The sequence below is a fragment of the Sus scrofa genome, chromosome 2, assembly GCF_054392235.1.
Source record: "Sus scrofa isolate SSC_HxYL_T2T_F1_AM1 chromosome 2, Sscrofa_HxYL_maternal_Yorkshire_Landrace_v2.0, whole genome shotgun sequence".
NCBI classification, from domain to species: Eukaryota; Metazoa; Chordata; class Mammalia; order Artiodactyla; family Suidae; genus Sus; species Sus scrofa.
This window is the reverse complement of record NC_139384.1, coordinates 32,661,501-32,667,500: the sequence shown is the minus strand read 5'-3', so window position 1 is coordinate 32,667,500 and position 6,000 is coordinate 32,661,501. Positions and strand designations below refer to the sequence as shown.

At 36.1% G+C, this 6,000-nt stretch overlaps 1 protein-coding gene across 15 annotated transcripts in view; it reads right to left on the bottom strand.

Annotated features, from left to right (window-relative positions):
- DCDC1 (doublecortin domain containing 1) overlaps positions 1 to 6,000 on the bottom strand; it is a 489,423-nt gene that overhangs the window by 331,342 nt on the left and 152,081 nt on the right. The window lies entirely within an intron of this gene.

Here is a 6,000-nt window from a genome sequence, read left to right as displayed (position 1 = left end):
AACTTGTGTGGAAAATAGTATGGAGGTTTCCCAAAAAACTAAAAATTGACCTAACATATAACCAGCAATTCCACTTATGGGTATATACCTGAAAATAGCAATAACAACAAACCCACACACATTAATTCAAAAGGATACAGACACCCCAACGTTTATTACTTAGAATTGGTAAGACATGAAAGCAGCATAAGTGCCTATCAACAGATGAATAAAAAAATATGATATTTATTTATTTACTTACATATATAAAATGGAATATTACTCAGCCATAAAAAAGAATGTAATTTTGCCAGTTGCAACAATGTGGATGTACTTGGAGGGTATCATGCTAAGTGAAATAAGTCAGACAGAAAAAGATAAAAATGTACAATATCACTTACATGTGGAATCTGAAAAATAAAACAAACTAGTGAAAATAACAACAAAGAAACAGACTCACAGATACAGAGAACAAACTAGTTGTTACCAGTGAAGAAAGGAAGTGGGGAGGGGCAAGACAGAGGTAAAAGATTAAGAGGTACAGACTATTATGTATAAAATAAATGTTATAAGGATATATTGTACAACACAGGTAATATAACTAATATTACAGTAATTATAAATGGAGTATAACCTTTAAAAATTGTGAATCACAAAAATCATAAATTAAAAAACTGTGGATCACTATGTTGTACACCTATAACATATATGATATCATACATCAACTATAACTTAGTGATAAAATAAACTAGACCTCTTCCATTAAGTTCTTCCTGATTAACCAAATGCTACACTGAAGAGCTTTCATTCGTTCACTCAGCAAAGGTGTATTAAGAGTCTGTGATTTGTATAAAGCATTGGGCATACAATGAAAGAAAAGGTAAACAGACCCTTATACTTATACAGCCTACAGTTCAGGAAAGGTCAGGGATTTTTTTCAAAAATTACTTAAATCCAGTTTTGGTCAGTGCCACAGAGGAAACAACTGTGAGAGATGTAAACATAAAAGAAGAATTCCTCATTTAACCCGGAAGAGTATCTCTGAGAAACAGAATGCTACCTAGGAATCAGCCAGGGGAGAAGGGGAAGGAATAGCATTTCAGGAAGAGAGAATGACTTATGCTGGGGCAGTGAAGAACTTGGGGTGCCTGAGTAAAGGCAATAAGGCCTGTGTAGCTGAAGCATTTAGAGTAATGGAGAAAACAACGCAGAAGGAGGCTGGGGAAGCAGGTAGACCTCTGTAAGCCACGTGGAGGCCATGCTATTCCTCTTATTCTAGGTACCTCAAACCTGATTGAGCTGTTTTTACTAAAATACATTTTCCTTTATTAATATTCTATCTTGAGAATGTTGATCTTGTCTTTTCAGGTAAACTACGAGGTGCTAGAGGACAAAACTGTATTTAACTGTATTTCCTAGGACATTGCTGTTTTTCTCAGCTGCCCCATCTATCAAATGAAGATAGCAATAATGCCCACTTTTATTTGTGAGAATTAAATGAGTTATTAAGTAAGTAAATGAATTAATAAAATAAAGTACTTAGAAGAGTGCCATTGTAAACCAACTATACTTTAAAAAGAGTGCCAGAAATATAAAGGGTTTTTTTTTTTTATTGAATCACCCACATCCCACTCATCCTTGAAAGAACCCCAGTTCTATGAATCACAGAAGATGTAGTACAGTGAGTACTAAAGGAATGCTAGTTCAATGGAAGAGGAAATTTTAATTCCAGTCACTGCATTCCTTGTTACAATACCAAATACTATACAGGCTGGGTTGTCTTGACAGAATTTCTGTCTTTGGAAGATTTATCAGTGACAGACTAAAGCCATGGACCAAAACTACAAAAGCAAGACTAGCCTAGTCTCTCAAGGGTTTTCAGATTGTTACCATATCCCATTCAGATCCTATTCCCCCCTTTTTTTCCAGATCAAAGAAGTTAGTTTTTACCTTGGATACACCCTGTCCTGATTCTAAATACTTGAGAATCCTTGAAGAATTTCACCCAGTCTTCAATGGGGAAATTCTAGTGTAGAATTTGAGACCACCATAGATACCTGAAAAGGACACTGAAGGCTATGAAGGAGGCTAAATGGCCAGGATGCCCATCTTGATGTTTGCTCTGGGGGAACCAGGCAGGAGCGAGACAAGGAAAGGGAACTATCAGATTTTCTCTTTTGGAAAGTAAACTGATATGCTACCAGTTGATGATGGGACTCTCAACTGGAATCATAGACCGTTCCCAGCTTTTATTTGTAAGCTGGTTATCATGGATTCTTCACCGTCTTATTTTGAAGATCTCTGTAAGTAGAAGCAGACTCATATTCTCCTAGGAAACATTTTCTCTAGAGTAACAGTGTCAGAGAGGGGGAACACTGTCTCCTCATCACGAGAATGATCAACCGTTTTTCACAATTACACTTTCTGATATTTCTACTGACGCATTATGTGCAAAAATGCTGTCCAAATGGCAGGATTTCTTGGAAGCTTTTATTTTTTTAGTCAGAAACTAACATCTCTACTAAAACTGTTATTTTACAACATCAATATGCAGGACTTTGTTGAGAAATAATTCTCCATGGGTTTCTCTAGCATTTTCACATACCTTATAAGAAGAAGCAAAAGAGACAGCTTTTGTTCTGGACTACCTTTTCAAGTATGCCTGAATAGTGAACAGCCTTGAAAGACAGAGGTAGGATCATGAAGAAAATAGCTTATCTGTCTCTGTTTCTGTCTCTCTCTCTGGGGCAAAGTGTGGGGCGGTTTGCTAGTTATCCCTTTATGAGGCAGAGATTTCCAACCTTGGGGTTCCTCAACTGTGATAGAAACTTTCTGCCTGCACAGTATCCACTTGGACCACTCTGCATTGCCCCCATGAGACTTGGGGACAAAGAGAACCAATTTGAACATGAAGCTCATGACTCTTGCTAAATTGTAACAAAGTCCTTTGTCTCTAATCCAAGAGTATCATGTCATCCTGAAGCTGTGATCTTGCTTACAAATAGGGTAGAAATCTCATACCTTTTAGTTCTTGAAAAACTTCACTGTGACTCTTCATAGGTCCTCCCATAATTTTCTGGCTTTTAAAATGCTTTTAGACCTTGATTTTTCATTAATGCTCAAAGCCCATTGGGTTGCGATACTTCACCAAAGGACCAGAAGCAAAACTGAAATATTTTGTTGGGTCTTTGAAAGTGTATTTGTTAAAAAACAGATTAAATAAAAGTGGACCTATTAGTTATATTTGTAGATTGGATATTTTGTATTTCTTCATACAACTGATTTTTTCAAAATGAGACAACACAAAAAATATAAGATTAAAATAAAATAAGAAAGAAAAGTTAAAAAGGAAGAATATAAGAAATAAAAATGGGAGTTCCCATCGTAGCTCAGTGGTTAAAGAATCTGACTAGGAACCATGAAGTTGCAGGTTTGATCCCTGGCCTTGCTCAGTGGGTTAAGGATCCGGCGTTGCTGTGAACTGTGGTGTAGGCCAGCCGGCTACAGCTCTGATTAGACCCCTAGCCTGAGAACCTCCATATGCAGCAGGTGTGACCCTAGAAAAAAAAAGACAAAAAAAAAAAAAAAAAAAAGAAGGAAAATGACTTTTTTTACTTTTCCTCTATATCACTTTTCACACCTTCTGTTAACTAGATGTGTGTGCTACTGTTTGCCTCCTGTCTTCCCCTGCCAGATTCTAAGTTCCATGAGAGTAGGAGTCATGTTTGTCTTGTTCACTGTGAAAGATGCCTAACATAGTAAATGCTAATACATGGGGTTTTTCAAATAAATCATTAAATAAAGAAGAATAGGCAAGAAAGAGAGGACAAAAAATTATGGTTAGCTTATGAGCCCTTCTTATTAATAGAGAACTGTGAGCAATGTGCCTGGTTGAAACAGGGAATTTCCAGCCTCCTTTGGAAACAAGAGGGGCCAATGAGATACAAATGCAAATTGTGGGACTTCTAGGAAAACTCCTTATGCTCTACCACACTTTCTCCTTCTTGGTCTGTGGAATATACATGATGCCCAGAATCCCAGTAGTTATTCTTGGACCATGAAAGGAAAGCCAGAGAATCTGAGAGACTTCAACTCTGATATCCTTGAGCTCTTGAACTAAAGTCAGTAATTCTCCCTCCAGACTGATCATCTAATATTTTAGGCCACAGTTGAGTAGGTTGTCTGTGACACTGCAGTCAAATCTAATACTAATTATTACAGTCCATGAAATGCATGTCATGAATTTCTATATGTGGAACTATTATGCAACTATATTTCACTCCATTAGTGGTGAGAAGGTGGTTAGAGAAGGAGACATAAATTTGTCGAAGCATAAATTCAAGAAAAATCACTGGATGTCCAAGCAAACATAACCACAAGTCAATGTGAAACTTCAAAAATCATCAAAAAATTGTTGGTCTTAAAAGTTGATTTGTTCAAAGTGAGTTTTTCAGTAAATACTTTCATACCCTAAATATCAGTCATGTATTTGTCATTTAATTTCTTGAACTCTTTTTTTTTTTTTTTTGCCTCGTCCTTTAGATTTTATCAGCCAGTAAGGCTGTGTGAAAATTCTCAGATTATACCTTTCTTTTCTATTTCCAGAAAAAACACCCTAGGCTAGGCTTCAATCTTCTAATCCATAATTACTATAATTGCTTTCTAAATGGTCTTTTCCAAATCCCCATCTCATCCATCTATCTCATCTATCTGTTTCATCTCATTTCAAATCCTTTCGCTTCATTATGCTATTTTCTGCCAATAGAGCACTGATCATAGACTCTTTTTTATTTTATTATAGTTGATTTACAATGTTCTGTCAATTTCTGCCATAGAGCAAAGTGACCCAGTTATATTTATATGTATATATATACATTCTTTTTCTCACATTATCCTCCATCATGTTCCATCACAAGTGACCACAGACTCTTTATCACACTTATTTCACTTTGGTATGTCTTAGCTCACTGCTGAGTGGTAACATCATGAGAAGATACTATACCCATATTTTTCTATAGTTCTCAATCCTGTCTTCACACAAGAATCATCTGGAGAGTTTTTAAAAATTACCAGTGCTCCAGATCAACCCCTAAAGTTTCTGATTCAATTTGTTTGGATGAAGCTCAGACACATCTCTACCCACCACCACCAATTAATGCTGGAAAAAAATAGTGAAAAAACAAACAAAATAAATCTTATACTCCAGTCACTTCACAACTTTATTCAAACAAGGTCCTGGGTAGGGGATTACGAGGTCAAATGACCATGTATAAAATAAATAAGATATAAGGATATATTGTACAGGATAGGGGATATAGCCAATATTTTACAAATAATTTTAAATGGAGTATAAGGCATAAAAATTTTGAGTCACTATGTTTTTCACTTGAAACTAGTACAATATTGTAAACCAACTATACCTCAATTTAAAAACAACAACAACAATAGCCTGGGTATCTGTGCACTCATATACACACATATGCACAGATACCTACAAGCTCCTCCAGACATAACTTACTCATCCTTTGAGTTTAAAATCAAGTCTCACTCCCTTTGTGAATCATTCTTTGATGACAACTATCAACATCAATCTCCCTTTCTTCTAACTCCATTTGATGCACCCCCCAACCCCCAATCTCTTTGGGTAACTTTGGTTGTTATTTTTTCTGTATCACACAATTAGCACCTTACTATATGCTGTCAAGCTACTCATCTGTAAAAAAAGGCACAATGGCCTGGTTGACCGCAAAAGTCCCTCTCTTTGACTCTAACAATCTATGAATTTATGATTTTGTCTGTACTGCCCAGTTTAGCACTCGTTACAGATGATGTTTTCCACTAACTGTTTGATACCTAAATATTTCCTATTGCCAACTAAAAGCACCTATAAGCCCCTTAAAGGAACATGTTTTTATAACTCTATGACATTATGCCTACCCTCAGCAAAATGCTAGATGCTTGAACGTGCATTGACCGATACATAAAATCAGGCTTGCCATAGTTGGAAAAATGGAAATAAGC